At 37.4% G+C, this 26429-nt stretch overlaps 1 protein-coding gene across 1 annotated transcript in view; it reads left to right on the plus strand.

Moving 5' to 3' along the window:
- The window catches only part of LOC105216605 (disks large homolog 5), a 264508-nt gene that overhangs the window by 62200 nt on the left and 175879 nt on the right, over nt 1-26429 (plus strand). The window contains exons 3-7 of the transcript XR_008470603.1: nt 5287-5484; nt 5542-6014; nt 6074-6287; nt 6352-6527; nt 6791-8494. The gene's annotated coding sequence lies outside the window, so the exon portion shown is untranslated. The remainder of the gene's footprint in view (nt 1-5286; nt 5485-5541; nt 6015-6073; nt 6288-6351; nt 6528-6790; nt 8495-26429) is intronic.

Genomic DNA, 26429 nt, shown 5'->3' on the forward strand with positions numbered 1-26429 from the left:
AGAGCAAGGCACCAGAGGAGCACCTTTTCTGTGAATGTCCTGCATTATCAAGACAACGGCTTCAACATTTGGAGGCTACACATTACGTTAATCTGGAAGAGATTTGGTTGGTGAAGCCACAAAGCCTTTTGAAATTCGCAACAAGCGCTGGCATCCTAGAGGATGATTACTCCTCATGAACTAAGTGACGGCACTCCATTTGGTATCGCAAAGTACCAAAACTGGTCTATGTGTGGCGTTTTAGCCTACCAGAGTAACCTAACCTAACCTAACAAAATGGCGACTTCAAGAATTTTTTTTCTCAATTTTCGGGAAAAAAACAACAGTTATTTACGAAATTTAAAAATTCGAAATTTTTGAAAAACAAATAAAGCTTCGATCAGGCACAGGATTATTATATATTCTAAAAGCTGTATAAATTTCATTACAATTTCGAAAAGTAATAATCGGATCACCTTCAAATTTTCAGAGAATATTTTGAAGATATTACACTAAACAAAAATGTAAAAAAAAGAATTGATTTTTTGAAAATCCTGACTACCCCTAACCCCTTAAATATCTGCAATACCATAGGAGAACCATAATGTCAGTATATTGTCAGGAATAGGTATTCAAGTTCCTGATATTCTCCGAACATATCACCACAAGTCCACAACACTTCGACTTGATAGCTTTCTTATATTTCCTCACACCAATATGTATTTAATTGATATTGAGAGCCCTGTTCTCTCCGGATTTTATTAGTGGTTCAGGATCTTATTCATTTAGAATAACAGATTTCATTCGAGGTTTGGGAATACGTTTGTCGTCGGTGCTCGAGTTTATCATTCATAAAATTTGCTTATTTTCTAGCTTTATGTGTCTATTTGTTTTATATTTTTGTTCTCTGGCTTCTTTAAACACTCTGTCAAAAAAATTAAACTTTGGAGGTGATGTTCGAAATTGATTCGAGATACATTTGTCTCCTTGCTTTCGTTCTAGATCTTCGATGACAGTATCTTTATTGTCATCCCAGATGAAGTTTCTTGCTGGATAATGCCGCGCTCTATTTATAAAGCGAGATGTTTTGTAACCCGAAGAATTCGACTAATTTTAGGTTAAGTTACTACCTAAGAGCCCAAAATTACTAACATTCGGTCCATCATAGTTTGATCCCCTTATCTCCCTTCCGCTCCTGCAACCAATTAACTCCATATAAAATCCTAATACTTCCCACCATCTCAAATACAAACTATCAAGTATGAAGTAGTCGCAAAATTAGAAAGTAACTAAGTTAGACGAGCATGCAAAACTTGTACACATTTAAGAGAATAACAACAGCAAACGAGACAAGAACAAGGCGCTCAACTGTTCCAGCAAAAAAAACTAGCGAAAGAGGAACGCGCTAGTTGTGATATCAGTCGGCCGAATAGTTACAACGTGTAGTGCGTTGCAATGCCACAACAACAACAAACTAACCACATAAAGACGCCAGTTTGTCTAGGTGCGCAGACGGTGAAAATTTGCAAGAATCAAAAAGAGAATAATAGAAAAAGTGTATGAAGAAAAAACAATCTAAAACATACAGATTACGCGCAAACAGGTGTTCAGCGGCAAGTTTTATGCATGGGGTGTTACACTGCGCGATATTAGCTTAGTTACAGTTATAAAAAAGTTTAAAAGAAGAGAGAGGAAGAGAGATCGTTACGAAAAATGTAGATTTAGTATAAAAAGTGTGAGTGTTAGCTAGGGAGTAAGCCTTCAGAAAACCCAAATTATTTTTTATAACCTAAATGTTTTCTAGGTCCAGTAGGTTAGGTTAGGTTAGGTTATTCTGGTTGGCTAAAAAGCCACACATAGACCAGTTTTGGTCCTTTGCGATACCAGATGGAGTGCCGTCACTTAGTTAATGAGAAGTAATCATCCTTTAGGATGCCTGCGCTTGTTGCGAATTTCTAAAGGCTTTGTGGCTTCACCAACCAAATCTCTTCCAGATTAACGTAATGTGTAGCCTCCAAATGTTGAAGCCGTTGTCTTGATAATGCAGTACATTCACAGAAGAGGTGCTCCTCTGGTGCCTTGCTCTTGACATTTCCTGCAGTCCTCGCGATCTATCAGCCCCATCTTGTAGGCGTGCGCCAGTGAGTATGCCCACCATATTCCTACTTTTGCCTCTATCGAGCGCCAATAGAAATTTCGTGTACTTCTTATATATCGCCTTGCACATAACTTTTGTGGTTTTGCATCCCGGTATATTCGCTTTGAACTTTTTTACCAAGCTTCTGTCTAGGTCATCATATAGACAGTGTATGGGGTTATCTACGTTCATCATGTTTTCGGATGACAGTCTTACGCCTCGTTTGGCAATCTCGTCCACTATCTCGTTACCCTCTATGCGCTTGTGGCCTGGCACCCAGTATAATTGAAGTCGCCTATTTCAGGCGACATCATCCACTGCTGTCCTAAGACTCAAGACACTTTTGGCCGATATGCTGAAGGAGGATATTGCCTTGATTCCCGCCTGACTATCTAAGTATATGTTTACTTTAAAGAATCCTATTGGTGCGCTTAAGGATAGCTCAACGGCTTTTCCAATTGCAAACACCTCCGCTTGAAATATACCGCTTGAAGTATACATACTAGGTCCAGTAAGAACATGAAGAACATTTTTATTAAAATTTTCTTAAATTCTTTATATATATAGAATTTTATTATTTTTATTTATACTATTAATATTTAATAAATATAATTTTTTCAAACAGGTGATAACTCTTTACAAAAAATAAGGTCTTAATTTTTTTAATTTATACTATGCTAATTAATTAATATTCCATTTATTTTATCATTTTATATAATTCGCATTTTATAGTTAGCTTACTATTTCTTTACTATAGCCTTCTTTATTTTATGTTTTTTTTTTTCAAACTGGTGGCAACCCTATCATATTTCATAAAATTTTAAAATATAGGAAGCTTTCAAGTTTAGGGTGCATTTCTAAAGTTTCTAAACAATTCACTTACATTATATCTCTAAAGTGTGTCTAAGCTAATTTCGCACACTGTAACAGCTTAATGCAAGGTGCAAATTTAAGAATCAAAATAGAAGAAGCAAATACAAATAATAAAACACAGATACCATAAGAAGAGCATAACAAGCTAACAAGAACAAGAACAAGAGCGCATGCCATCATAGTCGCGGTAAATAAAAACAACAATAAATTACCGAAGACTTAAGACAGCAACGCATAAAGACCAAGTAGTGATTTCCCAAGCCTAAAGGCACAACTTGAAACGATGCGCCACATGCATACGCCGACTGAGCCGACTTTTAATTCTGCTTTTATATAACCGCCTTGATGTAAAGCCTGCGCGCTCATTAATGCCAAGACCAAGCGGCGCGTAAAACCGATTCTCAGCCATAAAATCGCAAGCCAACAACAATTACATACATATGTCTATATGAAGCCAGAATCGTTGAGTAGTATAAGTTGTCTAACGCAACTAAAGCGCTAAAAATTAAGGCGACGCATTAGTTGGAGGGGGGTGTAGCAGCGCCTGCAGACGCTTTTAGTGGCAACATTTAGCAAACAAATGTTCTACTTTCACCAAACGCTTTGCAGTGCTGCGAGCCGCCCAGTCGCATTTAATTCAGCGCAACCGCAAGTGGTCGCGTGTCGTCCACGAAAGCAGCGGCATTCAGTCAACCAGCTATATGCGCTCGCACAAACAACAATAACAATCACAACAACAACAAGCGCATGCGCAAGTCGCTTGACGAAATCGCAAAAAAAATGTGTAAAACTTGCGAAAATTAGTCAACAAGCATATAAAATGTAGCATGCTATGCTTTGCTTTTCATTATGATTTCCTACTAAAGTCTAGGTGGTCACGCATGCGCCGAGCAGCTGTTGTTTTTCCCAGTTGTGTGGCGATGCTCTCACGCTTTCTCTCATTGCGCATAAAAGCCAAAGCACTCTCTGTTGTTGGTTCTAGTGTGAGCCGTTTTTATACCCTGAACAGGGTATATTACGTTTGTCACGAAGTTTGTAACACCCAGAAGGAAGCATCGGAGGCCCTATAAAGTATATATGTAAATGATCAATATGTTGAACTGAGTCGATTTAGCCATGTCCGTCTCTCTGTCTGTATATATACGAACTAGTCCTTCAGTTTTTAAGATATCGTTTTGAAATTTTGCAGATGTTATTTTCTCTTCAAGAAGCTGCTCATTTGTCGGAACTGCCGATATCGGACCACTACATCATATAGCTGCCATACAAACTGAACGATCGGAATCAATGGCTTGTAGGGAAAACTTCCGCATTTTATTACATATCTTCACGAAAGTTGGTGTGAGTTGTTGTTCATAGAAATAATTTGATCTCCGAAAAAATTGTTCAGATCGGTTCACTATAGCATATAGCTGCCATACAAACCGAACGATCGGAATCAATGGCTTGTATGGAAAATTTTCGCATTTGACGTGGTATCTTCACGAAATTTGACATGGATTACTGCTTAAGGTAATAATATAATCTCCGAAGAAATTGTTCAGATCGGTTAACTATATAACCTTAATGTTTCTAGCAAACAACCCGGCTAAAAGGAATTAGTAAAATGTTTTCATATTTTTTTTCCTTCTTTTTCTTACGTCTTTCGATTTGCTTAAACACATAGTTACTAGAAGAAATGCACCTGTGAAGGGTATATTAGCTTCGGTACAGCCGAAGTTAACGTTTTTTCTTGTTTTTATCTATGCTAGCTTATTTTGGGTCTGCGCAGACATTATGGCAACAAGAAGCACATGAAAATCATGCGAGAAGTTGTGGGCGAGAGGAGAACTTGCGTGTATTTCTCTATATAGTTATGTCGATGTGAAGAAACGTCTTCTTTAGAGTATTCAGAAAAGAAGTGAGCTTGCAGGTACCCCTCAGTATAGTTTTGGTGGTGAGAAGAATCCTCCTCTGTCCCATTTCCTCTGTTCCCATTTCTTTGATAAATGAATTACTAATTCGATATAATATGAATTGTTATTGTTGTTGTAATTGGTTAAAAAATTGCACTTTCTTTCAATCAAAGATAATCCCACTGTTGTTGTTGCATTAAGCCATAAAACATAGAACAATTTCTTTCCAATCAAAACTAATCGAATAGTTGTTGTAATAAGCCATAAAACATAGAATTATTCCTTCAATCTAGGCTACGAACCTTAATCCTTTATGAAAATTATTATAAACACTAACTTAACCATGCTTTAAACCTTAACATAGCATTGACGCAAACCACTTTCGATTTCTTACTTCTATAGCCACCCAGTGTTTCGTTCTACATATCAGCCTGTATCCAATCAGCTGTGGCGCCAACTCAGCTGTTTGCATTTTGTCGACGCGCCTGAAAAAACAAGTGCTGAAATAAATTTGTTCAAATATTTGAGAATAAAGTGCTTTTAAAATGGATTTAGAGAACGAACGCGTACTAAAATTGATCTTCCCAGATGGTTTGCCAGGTTTGTCAATAGTTTATTGTACAAGATATATATTAATTACCTTCTCCACCTTATTAGAAAACCTACGCGACAATCCCGAACTCTACAGCTATCTGGCCAATTTGGGCACTTACAAAGTAGAGCAACTAAAGAAGGAACAAGCACGCCTGACCGATGAAAACAAACGCATTGTAGAGCAGACGCAAGAATTGGCCATTTCCAATTATAAAACCTTCATACATACAGCGGAGAATTCACGTTCGATTTTCACTGAATTTCAAAATACCGAAGAACAAGTGAGCACCTTATTGGACAAATTGCCAGTCTTTACTAAAGAATGTGAGAATTTTCTCACGAAAGCAGAAGATATCAATGAGGAAAGACGCATTAATTCCATTACATTAAAGAAGAATGCACAGTTGCTGGAAATACTTGAACTGCCGCAACTGATGGAGCGCTGCATACGTGAGGGACGCTATGAAGAAGCATTGGAACTGGCCAGTTATGTGCAGAAATTGGGACACAATCATAGTGATATACCAATTATAAAGGTGAGAGAGGTTTATTTGTTAAAAATTATATTTGAAGATTATACTTTTTTATATTCCAGAGCATTGTACACTCTGTGGAGGCTTTATGGCACACAATGTTGGTGCAGTTAGTGGCGCAGCTGCGCACCGACTTGCAGTTGCCCAAATGCTTACAAATTGTTGGTTATTTACGACGCATGCAGGCTTTTAGCAATAATGAATTGAAATTGAAGTTTCTGCAAGCGCGTGATACGTGGCTTAAGAGCACATTGAAAGCGATTGCCAAGGATGATGGTGCGTTTGTTTGTTTATTTCAGTTTTTATGCTTTCTTTTCATTTTTAAATTGTATTTTTCCAGCGCAACAACATTTGACCAAAACAATTGAGGTTACACGCATTAATTTGTTTAATATTATAACACAATATCGTGCGATATTTCCCGATGATGAGCCGAGCGCAGTTACAACCACAAAACCAATGCAAGGTGTGATCTGTGAGGGTGAGCGTTTATTCCAAGCATGGCTACATAGGAAGGTTAGTAAAAAGTGTGGTTTTTTGTAGTTTATGAAAACACAGGGTGTTGTGAATCTCTGTGAAGTGAAGTGGAATAAATATGTGCCTTATTGGTTTTCGAAACTTATAAAAGTGCTTTAAAACATTTCAAAATTATTTAAAATTTCACTATTCAAATAATTCTACGTTTGAATTGAGGGTGTTGGTACTCAAATTGTTAAAAAAATTTGTCTTATCAACTTCCGTATCCATCAAGAACCTCAACAAACATGTTTTCTTTAAAGATCGACGATTTTCTGCACACTTTGGAATCGGATTTGGAGCGTGGCATCAGCTCATTCGACACCGTACTCGGTCAGTGCATGTATTTTGGTCTCTCCTTCAGCCGCGTCGGCGCCGATTTTCGTGGTCTAATGGTGCCGATCTTCTTGCGCGTAATACGCAGAAATTTCGATAATGCAATTTCAACAGTGAATCAAAATTTCGCGCAAGAACTCGAACGTTATACGCTCATCAATAAAGTAACGGTGCATACGCGTGGGCATAAAGCGGATACTGACGCCAATAGTGCAACAAACACAACCGCATCGGAGCAAGAATCGTATGCGCCACCAGAAACTTTGTTGGATTTCCATCCGCTAGCCTCACTCTGCAATGGCTACTTGAATGCGCTGAATGAATTGCGTCTCTGTGCGCCCATCGCCTTGGCAAATGACGTAACACGCGCGCTACAGTCATCGCTGGAATTTGTCGCCACCAAAGTGTTGAGTTTCTATCGTCAGGAGCAGCAGGCGTTCACTAGCGCCGAGCGTGAGACATTCGTTAAATTGTGTTCTTGCTTGGCTTACGATTTGATACCTTACATACAGCGTTGCATACACGCCATATTTCCACAGCAGACGCTAACCAATCATTTGGGTATCAATTTGTTGACTTTGGAGCAGGAGAAGATTACTTACTTGCAACAACAAAAGATATTGGAGCCACTGAAAAGTTTGTTGCCACACAAAATACCCGAAGTATTGCTAAAGCAAGAGCAAACGCCAGTGACAGTGACAACGACAACAGAAACAACGGTGGAAACAGTGGTACCAGCGGCAACGCCGAGTGATGCGACTGCAGTGACTGCGGAAGGTTGAGCAGGAAGCTGAAAAAATTTGGAATATATTTTAACCTATAATATACGCGTATATATACTTAAGACAGTCTTTTAAGCTACATATTAATAAATAATATATACATATATATACAAAGTATATAAGAAGAAGCTGCAATATAATATATAATATATACGAGCATCTCATCTATGTCCATCGCTACAACTACTGACCACAAATGCCAAATTCATATGAGTCACAATCAAGAAATCACCCTCACCCACACCACATTTCATACAGTTCAATAAGTACATACATGTGTAAAATAACTGCATACATACACCATCCATGCAGAACAACAACAACAGCAAATATATGTATGTACATAATGTAATTTATGAATTACAATTAAAAAGGAAAAATTAGCCACATGAGCTGAAGCGCAAATAAGCTGAGCAGCAGCAGCAGCATTCACATAGCTACATACAATCAAGCCAACAGCCACCCACCCACAACTCATTCATCCGCACAATCAACTATCCATTCATTTAACCTCACCCTCACACATACACATGCAAACACACAATCCCATATTTCTAATATTTGCGGCACATCGCCGTTGGTACGAAGTTTTATTTCAACTACTTTGGCGCATTTGTGCTTTGGTCATCATTTTTGTGCTGCAGCTGGTGTAATAAAACTCCCCATTTGGTCATTTGGCAATTATCCCGATAAATTAGCCGAAATCGTAGCAAGCAAGCAAGCAAGTTGGGCTAACTGTCAGAACAATAGCTGAAAATCAAATAAATGAGCAAAGTGTAAGCTGTAGCAGCAGCAGCAACAGCAGCAGCAAATAACAACAACAATAATGCCACATTGCTGTAGTCACAGGTTTGTACCACATGCCTTCTGTGTTGTATGTGTATTGTTGTAGTTGTTGTGAAGCTGACAAAATCGACAAATGAATGGACGAGTAGATAATTTTCGTATTTATAAAAAGGACAATGCGCTTAAGTAGCGCCAAAATGACAGGGATTTTGTTGGTGGATGCAGTGGGGGTGTATAATGTGTGTGTGTGAATTACACGAGTGTTTTGGATATATTTTTTCGCATATTGCTACATATACGAGTACATAACTATATTTAAGTGTATTCATTTATATTTGGTAATTATCTCTGGGTTTATATATACATATATATGTATAAAAATCTATATACGCTATATGTGATGAGTTTGTGAGATTTTAATCCTTAGCTTTAATATGCCATGTAAATATCCTGGAAACATACATATCGTCCCCTCAATATAACAATAGCGTATGTGCTCATACATACATTTATTGCATATTTAGAATCTCCATCATTGATTCTATGTCTGGTAAAAATTTCGTCAAATTCTAATTCCACAAAGTGGGTCAAAATGTCATTGGAAAAAATGGTGTATAATTTCATGTTCATGTTTTTTGTTCATGTTTTCTGATTTGACAAAAAATTTAAACTCGATTTTCTCAAAACCCAAAAAAAATTATACGCTATTGTTATATTGAGGGGACGATATGTACTGGATATTTCAGGGATTCTTTAAATTTTACATTCAGATTTTCTTAAAAAGTTATATGAAAAATTATTGAAAATGTCCTGAGGGCTAGCAACTCCCTATCCATTATTTTTTTAACCAAAGTCTTCATTTAAAAAGCTTTCAGTATTTAAAACCTTCGCAGTTATTAAAGGGGTTTTCAAAAGGGGCGCTACAAAAGTAGACCGATAGGGACAGCAAACGACGCCATATTTTTTCCCCCGCTTTCATTTCTCTTCAGTAAGGTTTTCCATTCCATCATGGAAAGATATACGATCCAACAACGAGTCGAAATTCTTTAAATTTTCTACCGAAATTCGGAAGAAAGTGGCCTCAATTTTAAGAGTGCTACGTCCAATTTATGGTTGTCATAATCATCCGGTCAGAACAACAATTGAACGCCTAGTGCAAAAGTTTGAATCCACAGGCACAGTAGCGCATTAATTGAGGAAGACTCAAATCAGTCTCTCACACGTCGTTCTCAAGCGTTGGGCATCTCTGTGAAGTCGTTGTGGCGAAAATCGTTACCGCTCAATGATAACCAAATATTTTTGGCCCGAATTGGATGATATGGACTTGGACAATATGTGATTCCATCAAGACGGCGCCACTAGCCACACAGCGAATCTCATAACCGATTTATTGAAAACCAAGTTTGGTGCACGTGTTATCTCACGAAATGGCCCAGTCAATTGGCCGCCTCGGTCATGCGATTTGACGCCGTTAGATTATTTCCCATGGGGTTACGTCATGTCTATGGTCTATGCCAATAAACCAGTGACGATTGATGAACTTCCTACGTATATCGAACGTGAAATTGCAGCAGTATCGGCTGACATGCTTGAAAACCGTCGAAAATTGGACTCAGTGTCTGGATTTCTGTAAGCGTGCTCGTGTTGGCCTTGCAACAGAATTTCATTGATAACCTAAACCGTTTTTGTTTCATTTAAATAAACTTTTGTAGCGCTCTTATTGAAAAACTCTTTATATCCACGACTTTGAAGACTTCAGTTGGTCGATACTATACATATGTAGGTCGATCGGACTAGACCTCGGATAAGCAGAAATATAACCTGCTACATTGTGCATACAAAGTGAATTTGTGAAATTTCGGTCAATATACTAAATCTTACCGATCTTTTTTTGAAATTTATTATTGCTTTTGTAACGGCATGAACAATTCTCCAATTATTTGGATAGAGCGGCTGAGTTTCAGTACTCGACAGATGGAAACTCAGATCTGTTGCATTAACAGAAAACTGACTGTTATAGGAATGGATATCGGCAACACCAATACACTTGAGACAACTTCGAGTACATAGATTTTGTTTATAAACATTAAAAACAGATACGTAAATTAAACTTATTGGGCTCTTACGAGAATGGAAATTTTTGAATTTAGTTTCTTTAAATTTAGTTATGTATATTAATTATTCATTATTCATTCGTTATTCATGTTAATTATATTACAAACAAGTAAGGAAGGGCTAAGTTCGGGTGTAACCGAACATTTTATACTCTCGCAATTTATTTATTTGACTTAATTAATATTATATAAAACACAATTTGACCCACATATTCGTCATATATATTGTATAAAGTCCATTGAAAGTTGGAAAACATTATATTAGGTTAGAAGCACCGAGGTCCTCATGTTCGATATATGGGTCTTAAAAACCTAAGGTCTGATTTCGGCAATTTTTAGTATGGTGCTGCCACACTATTAACATAGTATTTGTGTAAAGTTCTGCACCGATATCTTCACTAGTGCTTACTTTATATATTGTAAAGTTAACGATTCAGATCGTCTTCAAAGTTCTGGTGAATAGGAAGTAGGCGTGGTTGTGAAGCGATTTGGCCTATTTTCACAACATATCATTGGGATATAAGGAAACTATTACAAACCAAGTTTCATTGAAATCGGTCGAGTAGTTCCTGAGATATGGTTTTTGACCCATAAGTGGGCGAGGCAACGCTCATTTTCATTAAGTGAGTTAAACCGCTTTTAATAATTTTCAACCTAACCTTTGTATGGTAGGATAGCGTGGTTATTACCCGATTTCTTTCATTTTTGGATTGTATTAAGAAGTGGCTTAAAAAAACGACTGCAGAAAGTTTGGTTTATATAGCCCACCTCCCCAAAAAAATTACATCCAAATATGCCCCTTTCTAGTGCGATACTTTATTCCAAATTTTACTGTTATAACTTTATGGTTTAGTTATGACACTTTATGTGTTTTTGGTTTTCACCATTTTGTGTGGCGTGGCAGTGAACCGATTTTGCCCATTTTCGAAAGCAACTCTCTCATGGTCCCAAGGAACATGTTTTCCAAGTTTCTTTAATTTATCTCAATTTTTACTCAAGTTATCGCTTGTACGGACGGACGGACAGTCGGACAGACATCTGGATTTCAACTCCACTCGTCATCCTGATCATTTATATATATATATAACCCCATATCTAACTCTTTTATTTCTTGGTGACACAAACAACCATTATGTGAACAAAACTATTATACTCTGTGCAACATGTTGCGAGAGTATAAAAATCGGGTTGGGAACACTTTACGTTTCGAATCAAAATTTCAGTTTAAATAATTTTTGATATTTTGATATGATATTTTGGTTTAGAAATGGTTTCATAAAGTCTGGGAACAGATTAGTGTCTGAGAGCAGTTTTAATATCTTTACAGTATCAAATATATGTTTGGTACAATATATTATGCTGTGCACGTATACTGTTTTTTTCCCAATTTTTTTTTTTTTTCATTTTAATCATTAATCCCAACAATCTTTCTTAAGAACAGTTGACTGTTAGATATTTGAAAGGAAAGTCTGTTAATAAATGCTTTCATTACTTGTTCATATAATAAATTTGATACTTTTGATGATTTTTTGGTGTTATTTTTCAAATTTTTTGCTCTAAATATGAGTATATGGGTCTATATTTTACCACTTCAAATCTATATTTGTTATAACTCCTAACGTAAATCGCCATATATCAACAAAATTTGGCGTTTGCGCCCACTAATCGATAAGAAACGCGAATTACACCTTGAATTGCGCGTATTAAGCGATCCAGCGATCGCCTGAGTGATGGAGCGCACAAACTATCGCCAATTGCACAAAAGCTAAGGTCAATAAGTGTTTATACGACTGACTAACTATGCACAAAGCTAAATTTTGCTAACATCAGCATGTGTGGGCATGTTTTTGCAATGTCCTCTAGAAATTAAGTTGATAAATCTAAGTGGTTGCGGAGAGAGCAACTAACACACACACTCCTACTATCTATACACACACCTACCTGTGTATGTCTGTTTGTTGCATACATTTTTATGACGGGCCTGTACGCATTTGACTAACAAAAACCGCGGTGTTACAACGGTAAATTGAAACTGACGCATAAAGAACAAAAACTAAAACCTTTACAACAATTTGTTTGCGCGCAAAAGCAAAAGCAAAGTGCAATTCCAATTGATTGGTCGAATGGGCGTTTTGAGGTCCAATATGAGTAGGTGCGTGTGTGTGAGTCGGGTGTGTGCTTGTGGTCAGTTCAAGGCGAGTCAATATTTATGCAATTTCGCGCGCAATCACTAAAATACCCGAATTTTGTAAAATACCAAGCGCGAAAAAAATACACACCAACAACAACTAACAACAACAATGTTTCTTTGTATGTAAACGATTGACGCGTTTTTGGTCGCGTATACGCCCCAGTGCATCAAGGACACGCCAACGTTATTCATATACGTTATGCAATTTCGCGAACTAAATGCACACACCTATATACTAGTATATATGGTATAACGGTAAAGCCGTTTGACTGTGCGGGGATGGTCGCTTTGTTAGCTAGTCTTTTTGTACGCAGAAATTGCGCGCGAAGCTTAACTGAGACGCAATTTCATGCATTTGCATACACACACATACATATCTACTCATATGTATATGTGGCATGTTTGTATGTATTTTTGCATTTTGTTGCGTTTGATTGCGAAATTGTGCACAACTTGTGTTGTTCTCTCAGCCTTGCGTCCGTCCGCAGTGTATTTTTAAGCCCACCACTAAATATACACGGAACACATAGTGTAGGCATTCGACCAGTAGTAATCCGTTGGCAGTAACGGTGAGCTATTGTGGCGCTGACTCTGCACTAACAAAATGCCAACACACAAGCAGCAACAACAACATTGGTGCCCGAATGGGCCACAACTCATTGCAAGCTATCGAATTGAGCTATCTTCGAGGTAGGGTGAAATGAAAATTACTCCTTCTCGTCTATGAAAATTCAGCAGGCGAATGGCTCAATCGCACAGTGTTTTGTAGGTTCTTTGGTTTCATAAACTTTGTAAGATCTTTTCATTCTTTAGTTCGATTTACTAAGTTTCTTCTAGAGCAAGGCTAGTATCCTCTCATATGTGCTCAAATCCATTCCTTGCTTTCTTTCGTCCACCAGAAAATTAACTCGCTCTTTCCCCACTTTCAAGTCAATCAAATCGTAAAATCTTCTAATCTCAAATCATTTTAATTCGAAGATCTAATGCGAGGAAGATCTATTCAAAAGAATGCTTGACCAGTCCCACATACCATCATTAGGCTCATTGTGCTCCAAAGATTGTATCTGATTAAAGTTTATTCGGACTTGACCTAGACCCACCCCTATGTCGTGCTTTCCATAAGGTCCGATCTTATCAAGGCTCCTCTTCTATTGACTTCTCATTAGATAAGGTCGATAACAACCCCCAATTTCTCTTACAATTACAAAAAGACAGGAACTGCCTTTACTTTTTCAAAGACCTAGAGGTAGCTCTGGATATATAATTCCCTATAGTGTGGTTCGCTCTCTCTTAAGAATAGCAGTTACTGAACTTCACGATTCAAACATGGCTAGATCGACAAAAAACTATATTGAGAAAACTGGCCTGGAGTTCCGGTAAAGTCGAACCTCACGGTTATTATATTCCTTATCACTGTGCTCGGCGACATCTAACGAATAATCGTCATAACTGCGTTTACAATCCTAACCAAAGTTAATTGGACCATAATCTTTGTATCCTCCAAACTTTGTTTGTCCGATAAGTATTGAGATTCATGAAATTTTAAATCTGTTTCTTCTTCTGTTTTTTGTTCGTCGAGGACTTTACTTTTCAATTGCCTACTTAGTCCATAGTAGCACCTGTTGGCAAGTGTGATTCTGCGTTGGATTTCCAGGCTGACATTGTTAATGCTGGTTCCCAGGTAGACGAAATTATCTACAACTTCTTATAGAAGATTATACCTTCTCTATTTAGTTCTGCAGCTCGTATTATTTTCTCCAGCATCAGGTTAAAGAAATCACACGAGAGTGAGTCACCTTGTCTGAAACCTCGTCTGGTATTGAACGGCTCGGAGAGGTCCTTCCCGATCCTGACGGAACTTTTGGTGTTGCTCAACGTCAGCTTACACAGCCGTATTAGTTTTGCGGGGATACCAAATTCAGACATCGCGGCATAAAGGCAGCTCCTTTTCGTGCTGTCGAAAGCAGCTTTAATGTCGACAAAGAGATGCTGTGTGTCGATCCTATTTTCACGGCTCTTCTCCAAAATTTGGTGAATATCTGGTCTGTTGTTGATTTTCCAGATCTAAAGCCACACTGATAAGGTCCAATCAGTTTGTTGACGGTGGGCTTTAGTCTTTCACACAATACGCTCGACAGAACCTTATACGCGATGTTGAGGAGGCTTATCCCACGGTAATTGGCGCAAATTGTGGGGTCTCCCTTTTTGTGTATTGGGCAGAGTACACTGAGATTCCTATCGTCTTTTTACAGAACAAAAATTCAGTCCATGCTTTCGGTTTTTGAAATTTCTTTATTATTGAAGAAAGCGTTGAAAGAGATACTTAAGGTCACCAAGAAGCTTACATTCTGAGATGAAAGTATGCTAAAGAAAGGATAATCAACATCCGAGCTCCACAGAGAACCTTTGATCATAATACTACCTTAGTATAATAAATCTTGTTCTAGATATAAGAAAACGATGAACTTTGGAGACAGTCTGAAGATAGCACTCTTACCCTTGCGATCCCAGCGAACATAATTAAATTGAAGCTACTGTCGCGGGGTTCTAGGCTATAGATTTTATTTTCTAAAAGGTGTCTTAAAAACATGACTTCAACTTTCTGACTAACATCTCTCCAAAACCCAAAAATAATAACCGTCAGATTTAACCCATCTCAAAACACGGTATCCCTTCCGCATACGCATGAAGATGATGTGTGGAATCGCTCCATAGCTGCATTTCAACACACTACCAGACAAGGCAGGCAGGCTGTATGCTCAATTCAAATGGAATTTGGGATTTTGATTTTGATTGCGAATTCGAATAGATTGTGGTATTTTTGAAGCAACCGTCTGCCAGCCTAGTGAAGTCTGCCGATTACGACGATTACGGCCGGACAGTACGAACTCGCTACATCCAGTGTGTGTGTGTTGTGTGTTGGACTGAGTGCCTCAATGCATCAATTCAGTGCGTCGACTGTTGCTGCTGGAGGTTTGTTGAATTGTCAGAACAGAGCTTTCAGGTCTTTTTGTTCAACTGCCCGGCTGTCAGATTTTCAGATTTTCGCTGTGTCGACTGTGCGTAAGCGAGCGACAAAGAGGAGAGAGGGAAGGAAGGGAGAGTGAGTGCCGGTGGGAGGCTATGTGGCCGAGGTGCTTAGGCATTTGGCTCTGTGTTTTTACTTCAATGGCGAAACGATTGTTTGTTTGATTGACTGATTGGATGCGTTGCCACTGAGTTGGACGGCTGAACGAAATGGGTGCGTAGCCTGTCCTCTCTCTATAGGCTTTGGCTTTTATTTCTTATTTTCTGCTGCACCATACGCACTCATACATCCCTAACTGTTTTTTTTTTTTTGGTCGGTCGGTCGCTGCCTTGCAATGACTCCACCGAGAGTCCATTTTATGGCGTTCTGCTGTTCTCCAGTGGGCTTGTGTCTATGTGTATGTGTGCTTGTCGGCTTTTTGTATGCACATTCAGGCATTTTAATTCGGTACAAATTTGATTTTGCTAACCTGGAAAAGCTGATTTGCACAAATAGTCGAAACCGCTTTGGCTCTCGTTGTTTTGTTCACTCGGATGCGAGTGTGTGTGTGACTATTTCGTTGGCTTTCGCATCAATACGCATTTATATTGCTCTATGGGCTTACATTGTCCATTGTCGTCCCCTCGAACTCCGCTGCTCCAACTCTTTTTTGGTTCGAAACGCTTGTGTACATATGGTCGTTGCAATTCACTTGCTTTCAGCGGATTTATTCGCTTCAATGCATTTAACGTTTGCCAACGTTTTATGAACATTTTCGCCATTTCTTTCGATTTGAATCGAGAATCGAGCAAAAGTCCAAAAATGATTTGTGTAGAATTGCTGTTGTTGCAATGAACTCGAGATTGTAGTTCGTTTTTTATTTTGGAATAGTATAAGTTGGAATCTAGTGAGTGTTGAATTGAGTCTTTTTGGACTTCTTAGTTCGGTATAACAGATTCGGATAATGGTTCTGTCTTTAGAAGATTTTATTAAGGGAATAATTTTGGCTTGATTAACTTGCAGTTCGAGTAGGTATATATATTTGGGAGACAAGTAGTTTTGAAAGTAATAAACCTGCTTTAAGTTCTTTGGTATTAGGTCGCAGAATAAGAGATCGTAAAATGGAGTCACTCCAGCTGAAGATGATGATTTCGATGCGGTTAATCAATTCATCAACGATCGAGATTTCATCTCCACCCACCCAACGCCGGCTAATATCAAGGTTTCATTTCATTTTTGGGTTACGTTCTAGGTCCTCAATATTTTCAGAAGACTTTTTACTAATTCGCTTCTTGGCACAGTGAATGGCAAATCGAAAAAACTATAGACGTCGACACACATTCAATATTCGATGGTGTTCATTTCACCTCTTTCTCGAGCGGTATGCATCATCTCATTAATTTAAAATCTAAATCCTTCTAACATCAAATGTTTACTTTCTTCTCTAAAGTGCCCTGGAGACGATCAAATAATTGCGTCAAACAGTGCATATGTGTTAGTGATGTTCAATCGTGTGTTGCCCGCAAACGTTCAAATTAACACGTCAAACATCAGTTTAGTTTTGAGTTCGTAACGAACGGTCATCATGTCATCGTCGGATGATGATGATCTATTATTGGCATGTGCTGTAATTCTTATGAAAAAAAATTTCTCCATTTTTGTATTATTTTATACTATTTAGTTTATTTTATTATATTTGATTTTAGTTTATTTTATTTTATTATTTTAATTTATTTTATTATGTATTTTATTTTATTTCATTTCATTTTATTTTATTTTATTTTATTTATTTTTTTATTTAATTTAATTTAATTTATTTATTTTATTTTATTTTATTTTATTTTTTCCGCTTCGCTCTACTTCACTTTTCTATGTCCTCTCAGCTTGAAATCTTCCCTGCAAATGAGCTCATGCTTGTCAAACATGAGTGGAGACGATCAAATTATCGTCCGTCAAATAGAAATATCAAAAATTTTTGATTTTCATCAAACAGAGCCGACAACAAGTAGGTGAAGCGTACGTGTAGCCGACGAGAGCCGACGACACCAACACACTTAAAGTGTTTGACGCAATTATTTGATCGTCTCCAAGGCACTTAAGAGCCAGAAAATAGAAATAGGATTTGTCAGAGGCCATATATTAGATTAGATGAAGAGTTGAGGAACATAATGGGACCTAATGTCTATTGTGCTCTCTCTCGTGTAATCCCAGAATACCTTCCACTCCAGGCGATTTTAGAAAACTTTATTGCTCTACAGGGCTGATGGACGCCAAACTTTCCCTTTGGAGATAGAGAGACCCTGACTCCTTTTCTCGCAATCGCCGGACAGTCAAAGAGTCGATGCTCAGGTGTCACTGCTGTCCATATATACTTCATATTAAAGCCATGACTAATCATGGTTATATGTAAAATCTCAAGGAATTCAGCCTTTAAGTCACATTATTTGGATGGATTTTATGCGTCTAGCCTTAGGAACTATATTTTCTGCAAATGTTACACCTGAGACTTTCATCTTTATTCATATTTTCTGTCATTATTTTTAAACAATGCAAGTAATACAAGAGTCCAGTATTGAGTATACTTTGTTTCTTCTACAGCCTTCTACTTTCTCTAAGCTCCAAGCTCTCTTTTCTCCGGAGTTCACTTTTTTTTACCTTCAGAATCGGTAATCTAATTTCCCGTCGTACCGGCCTTCTTTTTACTTTTCTTCAAGCTTTCACTAGATGGCGTGAAGTTTTAATTGTTGTAAATTATTAACCGAAAGAGCAGAGCTGATTAACGGGAATTTCTTCAGAAATGAATTTTCATTTCAGAAATACATCGCTATGCTTGAGATTCCATATAAAATAGCCGGTTTATATTCAATTTCCTATAATTTTAGGATTCACTACGTGTCCTGGATCAACCAACTATCCATTTAATGAGAATCTAGTTTTTGTACATTAATTTTCTTATGATTTTCCTTATAACTTCTAAACTTCCATGGATTTTATACCCTTTTATAGTGCTACCTCAACTCAAGTCCTCTCGTATTACCCTTCCAATGTCGTTCTCTACTTTTATACACGTATTTAAATTAATCAATGCAACAAAAAGAAACTTAATCTTATGCAAATGATAAAGGAATAAATTGAAAAGTCATGCAAGTCATAGCCGCCAGCGTTTAGTCATACTTAAAGTGGATACAAGCGACTTTCTATTTATGCCGCGGGGCGCAAAAGCAACACTGAGTCAGCTGCTTAGCGCTTCAGGCAGTTAAAGTTTTCATAGATATGTGCTACACTCTAACGGCGCTTAACTCCATGCGAAAGTTACTTATAAGGACTCACATAAGGATATGCGCATAATATATGCGAGCGAGCGGGTGTCGAACGCTGTCATCATTGCGCTTAAGTGAATAAGTGCGTTGAGTAAAGTGAGCATGACAATAAAATTAAATCAATGACAGCGCAATTTTTTTTATTTTTTTATTTAATTTTTTTTTTATTTTTTTTCAATTTTTTCATTTTTTTTTAATTTTTTTTTTAATAGCAACACTAACAAGCGTTTGCAATAAAATAAAGTGTAACTAAATGTTAAAATCTTTTTTTTTTGGTCGTTCGAAATTTGATACTTTTTTATGACTTGAGCCACTTTGCTTGTCAGCTTTTGCGCTATTTTCTGTCACATTTTTTCACAATTTCTCTTTCATATGTGAAAACTTTAGGGAATTTGCCTAAAAAGCTGTCAGTGATTTGTTGTTACTTGCCTTGTGTGCGCTCCCCTTCCTCCAAGCAAGCTCGAAAAACTTGCTGTTTTAGTTTACCGTTGTAATTTTCAAGCGCCTAACGGCAGTTTTTTTTGTTCTCCCTCATATGACGCTGAGTATGTCTCTCATATGCTGTGAGTGTAAACCTTATGCGGGTGTGTACATTTGATTATTTGAAAAAAATCACTAAAGGATAACGTATAGGCAAGCAGGATGTTTCCCCTAAGGGTATTTCGCGGCGCGCAAAGTGATTTGTTTGCCAATTTACATATTCATGCATTATGCTTATGGCTCAAAATAGCTCTAAACTCACACTTAAGACCCTTGCTTACTCGCGGCACCATCGCCACCAACATCACCACCTCTACTAACTTCCTTAGCGGCGATAACCACCTCGGCGCGCTTTAACGTTAACTAAGCATATGCGCACGCTTTTCTATAATATAAATTTTTTTTGCTTTTCAATAAGCATTATTTTTTCAAGTCATGTGCATATACTTATGTATATGCCTTATTTGTTTGTATATTTATGGTTCTTGGGTATCAATGCCATATCATATCCCAGCGCGTTTTCCAATTCGTTGCATTTTTCTTTAGCAAAATTTTCATTTGCATTCTTGTTGTTGTTCCCCTATTTTCGTTTTTTTTTTTTTGTTATATTTTTTGCCTATTGAATTTCAATAAAGTATTTGGCGATAATTTTGCATAAAGTATGATGCTTCGCCAGTCAAATTGAATCGTTAGAAAATTGAATTGAGTCAAAATTGAATGGAAAGTACTCAGTTTATTATACCCAGCGCACATTTAATGAAAAAAAAAATATGAGATATTTTCATAACTGTTTGGGGAATAGATGACATTTTAAGTTCCAAAATCTTCTCTGAATAAAAAAATATGAAGCAAATCCGCGTGGTGTTATCTGTTCTTATTCGCTTAATTTTTTTATAGAGATCTTCTATCGGAATACTAATTTGGAGGTCGATTCAATATCCGATAACTTTTGCCAAAGTTTTTTTTATAAAGTCTTTCGGAGTTGACAGTCCCTGATCGTATAAAAAACTGGATCCGTCCCGGTTACGTGGATCCGTCCTTCGGAATCCTCATTTTGAGGTTGTTTCAATATCCGATATCACTTCCCAAACTTTTTTTGTAGAATCTTGCTGAGTTGGCAGTCCATGACCAGATAAAAAACTGGATCCGTTCCGGTTACGTGGAACCGTCGTTCAGAATTGTCATTTTGAGGATGTTTTAATGTCCGATATCACTTTCCAAAAATTTTTGTAGAATCTTGCTGAATTGGCAGTCCCTGACCAGATAAAAAACTGAATCGGTTCCGGTTACGTGGATCCGTCCTTCGGAATCCTCAATTTGAGAATGTTTCAATATCCGATATCACTTCCCAAACATGTTTGTAGAATCTTGCTGAGTTGACAGTCCCTGATCGGATAAAAAACTAGATCCGTTCCGGTTACTTGGATCCGTCCTTCGGAATACTCATTTTGAGGATATCACTTCCCAAACTTTTTTGTGGAATCCTGCTGAGATGGCAGTCCCTGACCAGATCGGTTCCGGTTACGTTGACCCGACTATCATGGCTACGGATTATTAACCATATTTATTTCACTTAGCGATCTGATTTTATGGATTGAACGGTACTGAAAGGATAGACCTTAAAGGCCAAAATCTTAACAATGGATATTATGACCACTTTTGGGGCCTAATTGCCTAATTAGAAATTCCTGGTTGCATCAGAAATTTTTTCCTTCGCAATCCAAGATTTTCAACATTTTTTATAAATCTATGGCAGTCGTAGACCTCCGCAGATTTGTAGTAGCTTCAGATGACTTTGACTCAATCTAGGGGAATCCTACGAGTGTTTCCCTCTGGGGAATAGCCTTGCAACCCACCTTCCTATGACAGTCGCGGCCTAAAACGCTCAGTTTGTGGTTGCCCCCGATAGGGCCATGCATCAAAATCCCGGATGAGATTCTGAAATCTGAATCTTTAAGTTAGATCTCCATTAACTGGGACATGAAAAAGTGTAACTCATTCATTCGTATACGGACGGATTAAACTTATAGAACCATAGAATTGTCGGTAATATCCGGATTTGCATTGAAATACCAAAAGCTCAGTCAGAACCAAGTTTCTCAGTCGAGGATTACTTAGAGTTACATTCTATTTAAATTAGGAGAGGTATTTTCCCCAGGTTCCATAGTTCATCTCAAAAGTGTACTCACCTTAAAAGGCCTAAACACCTTCATGCCTTCAACCGCTGGGTATAAAAATCACGCTCGACCTCACCACTATCACCAACTCCCACAGCACTTCACACGGCCCGACTGTAGCACTTTTGTTACTTTTAAGCAGCACTTTTTTCAAATTTTTTTCCACGGCACTTCTTATTTATTTGCACTTTCTCGCCGTCTCGTTGCTTTCCTATTTCAAATATCCTTTTTTTCGGCGAAAGCTGCTACTGCTGCTGGTAACTGCTGTTTCCGCCATTGTGACCATATGCTCGGCTGCTTTCGCGCTTTCTCGCTGCGGCGTTTCGTCGTCGCTTTGGCTCTTTGGCTTTGGTGGTCGGTGTAAATAACATCTTCAAATCCAATTCAATTGCAACCTGAAATCAATTGTGGCAACCTTAAGTGGAAAATTCAATTTAATATGAAAGCAGATGACATTTATGCCGCGACGCTTGCATTAATACACCGGCGGGTGCTTGAGCGCTCTCTTTCCCTTCAAATGCTTTCACGTCGCGTTCTTGTATTGTTACGTTGTTGCTTTCTTTTGAGTTAAGTGGGAGTGTGAGCGGGTTGTGATTGATAGTGTAAGTGATATAGTGTGGTTGATTAAGTCTAATGAAATTTAAAGAGGGTGTCGAAGGTTGATATTGATGTCTGTGTATACTTCATTGGGTTTTAAGTTAAATTTATTTTTAAAATGTTATTAAATTTCTATGTTCTTTTATTTTTTATTGCAGATTCTGTCTGTTACCATTTTTAATATTACTTCATAGAAGAACCATTTAAACTAATTCTAATTTGGTTCTTTATATTCTGTAGTTGTTATTTTTCTTGTCTCTTCCTATTTTCATTCAACAGTATGTTTCAAGATATTATACATTTCGCATACCTCTTTGTACTATAAAGCAATTTCGTATATTTTGGAAACACTTTTAAAGCCTAACTATCTCTCTATAAGAATCTATGTATATATACTAAACTATCTAATACTGCATATAATCAAAGTTCTCAGCTTACTTTGACTTTAGAATCATCAATTAAGATTTCCGTGTCTAAATATTTCCAAAATTGTGTTGCGTCTCATCAGTTGAGAGGTCTACAATATCTATAACCTCTGTGAATATATTATTTGTTTGGCCATAACAATACTTTTATTGACTTGTTCCTTGATGCTCCTTATATATTCCTTGATTATTCACCGAGAAATTTAAAACTATTCAAACCACAACCAAATGTCTGATGGATTTTGTAAGGCCTTTTTCGGTAGAAACGTCCCTAAGGTCGTTATTACCTGTAGAGGGCGCCCTTTTCGAAAAAAAAACTCTTGTTGTTCAGTGGCATCTAGAATCGAATACAGGTTCTATGAAGTTCCTTCGCAATATCTTAAGTAAACTTACTTGAGGGCATACACTAGTTTGGTTCGGATAATCGCAATTCTATGCGATGCCCTCCAGAGAATACTATACCATACTCGTAAAATTATAATGATTTTCAGAGGACTGCTCAAATGGCTCGGCCATCTAGGGCAGTATATATCTTTTGGAGTACTTATTATATCTATTAACTGACTCATGATTTAGATGACACTTAAAACTTATGACGCTGTATATTTTTAAGGGGTTAGGAGAGTCCAAACTTTGAGACCTAATTTTGACAAGTTATTCTTGGAGGAAGGAAAAAGGAATCGAGTTTTTATCTTTCGGAACATATTAAACAAGTATTTGAGTATTTAAAATTAAGGTTAGATTGACAATTCGATAAAAATGGCAGCAACTGGGCTTGCTGAAATTATCTTTTCCAGGACGTGCTCTACGGGCGTCGGTAGTTCTAGGAACTAACTCCTGCTGTTAGAAATAAAAGAAAAAATTGATCTATACAGGTCTTGCCAATTTACATTGATTTTTCGGACTGTTATAAGTCAGGTTATATTTTTTGGACCAACTAACTGAACCAAATGCTTCGACACTACATCCGATTGAACACGTATATTTTTATACTCTCGCAACAAATGTTGCTAAAGAGAGTATTATAGTTTTGTTCACATAACGGTTGTTTGTAACACCTAAAACTAAACGAGTTAGATATTGGGTTATATATACCAAAGTGATCAGGGTGAAGAGTGGAGTTCAAATCCGAATGTCTGTCCGTCCGTCTGTGCAAGCTGTAACTTGAGTAAAAATTAAGATATCTTGATGAAACTTGGCACACTTATTTCCTGGCACCATAGGAAAGTTGCTTTCGGCGAAAACCGAAAACACATTAAGTGCCATAACTAAGCCATAAATAAAGCTATGGAAATAAAATTTGGTATGAAGGATCCTACTATGAAGGGGCATATTTGGATGTAATTTTTTTGGGGAAGTGGGCGTGGCCCCGCCCCCTACTAAGTTTTTTGTACATGTCTCGCAAACCCATAAAGCTGTATAAACCAAACTTTCTGCAGTCGTTTTTTTTTAGCCACTTCCTAATACAGTCCAAAAATTAAAGAAATCGGATTATAACCACGCCCACCTCCCATACAAAAGTTAGGTTGAAAATTACTAAAAGTGGGTTAACTCATTAACGAAAAACGTCAGAAACACTAAATTTCACATAAGAAATGGCAGATGGAAGCTGCACTCAGATTTTTTTACAAAATGGAAAATGGGCGTGGCGTCGCCCACTTATGGGTCAAAAACCATATCTCAGGAACTACTCGACCGATTTCAATGAAACTTGGTTTGTAATAGTTTCCTTACATCCCAATGATATGTTGTGAAAATAGGCCAAATAGCTTCACAACCACGCCTACTTCCTATATACCAGAACTTTGAAGACGATCTGTATCGTTTACTTTACAATATATAAAGTAGGCACTAGTGAAGATATCGGTGCAGAACTTTGCATAAATACTATTTTAATAGTGTGGCAGCCCCATTCTAAAAATCGCCGAAATCGGACCATAGGTTTTTAAGGCCCCATATATCGAACACGAGGACCTCGGTGTTTCTAACCTAATATTATGGTTTCCAACTTTCAATGGACTTTATACAATATATATGACGAATATGTGGTTTAAATTGTGTATTATATAATATAAATAAAGTTAAATAAATAAATTGCAAGAGTATAAAATGTTCGGTTACATCCGAACTTAGCCCTTCCTTACTTGTTTTTTATTCTGGTGCTCGAGTATTGTTTTTAGGGAGTCTTTAGGAGTACTATAAGAATGATAAGATTTCAGAAAACGCTAGGTTGGCTGAACCCATTCATGTCTTGTAAGATGATAATTAAGTTGATAGTTGCAGAGTTGCATTTGAAGTTACTCAGCAAGATATTAAAAACTTACTGACTTCTCAAAACGTGTTACGATAGTAGTCATTTCACTCGCTTTTATTTCATATTCATTATATATAATATATTTTTCCTCATCCTCCACCTAAGCTTGGACAAATGTATGAGCATTTGGTGTAGAGGTCAGCCAGTAATGCCATAAAAGCATAGTTAACTACACACCGACACACATACAATACATATATATAAGTGAAGTAGTGTGGGGATTTATGTACTCAAACCTAAGTGCAATATATAATACTCGTAGTACTATAATACTTTATGTGCAAATACAATAAAATTATACGCACTGTTGCACATGCTACAATTCACACACAAGTGCTGTGCGGTCACTGAGTGTGGCCGCTGGTCAGAAAAAAGGGAACTTGAGTTTAAGTGAAAAAATTGTGGAAAATGGAAAATGGAAAAGGAGAAACAAGAATCATACAAAATTCTATGTTAGGTGTTATCTGAGCAAGTGGGTGAACCAATGGGTGGTTCATAAACTCCCTTCCTAGTCGCTCGCATAACCTAGAATGCCATTTGTAGCTATAAACAACAGCTAAATCATATATTACATATATATATATAAAGTACATAAATATTAGATTTGTATGTACTTACATACATACATCTGTATACTGTATACTGCTATACATATATGTATGTACCTTATATATAGACTTACCATTGTGGGTGGAGTAAAGCAACTAATAAAAGTATGACATCATATTTCAGCCACGTACATTTGACCCACCCAACGCACACCCATTCATAAAGTATTCACACAAACATACACACATACACAAACACAGTCAATTATATATTTATATGTATGTATTTGTGTGCGTGTGGAAGGCGCACCTTCTATAATGCGCCACGTAAACGTAGCAACATTGTTATAAAAGTTCAAATAAACATCCCCATAACGATGGCCACACACACCAGTACAAGCTCAAATATATTAAATATTATCCCCCACTCTCCACTCTCTCTCTTTACATATGTATGTATGTAATCTTCTGCCGACGTGGTCAGTCGTTCCAACGTTCATATTTCTATCTGCCTCCCGCCAGTGTTGCATTTCGCTACGTACGCTGACCACTGGACGCACACACAAACACAGTCACACCCACTTGCGCGCCGTTGTAGTAGCTCCGGTTGACGCTCAAGGTGGTTAACTTGAAATATTCTCTACCTTAGCGTACTTCTTTTTTTCATTTCATTTTCGATTTTTTCCCTTTACTTCGCTTTCTTTTCTTTTGTAGTATTTTTTCCATGTTTTCCTCACATTCGACGCGCTTTCTCAGGTTGCCTTGCTCCGACTGTCGTATTGGCGACGCTTGCGTTTCGCCATTGACCAGTGTCCGTTGGTTTGT

This window comes from Zeugodacus cucurbitae, chromosome 3 (genome assembly GCF_028554725.1).
Source record: "Zeugodacus cucurbitae isolate PBARC_wt_2022May chromosome 3, idZeuCucr1.2, whole genome shotgun sequence".
Taxonomy (NCBI): domain Eukaryota; kingdom Metazoa; phylum Arthropoda; class Insecta; order Diptera; family Tephritidae; genus Zeugodacus; species Zeugodacus cucurbitae.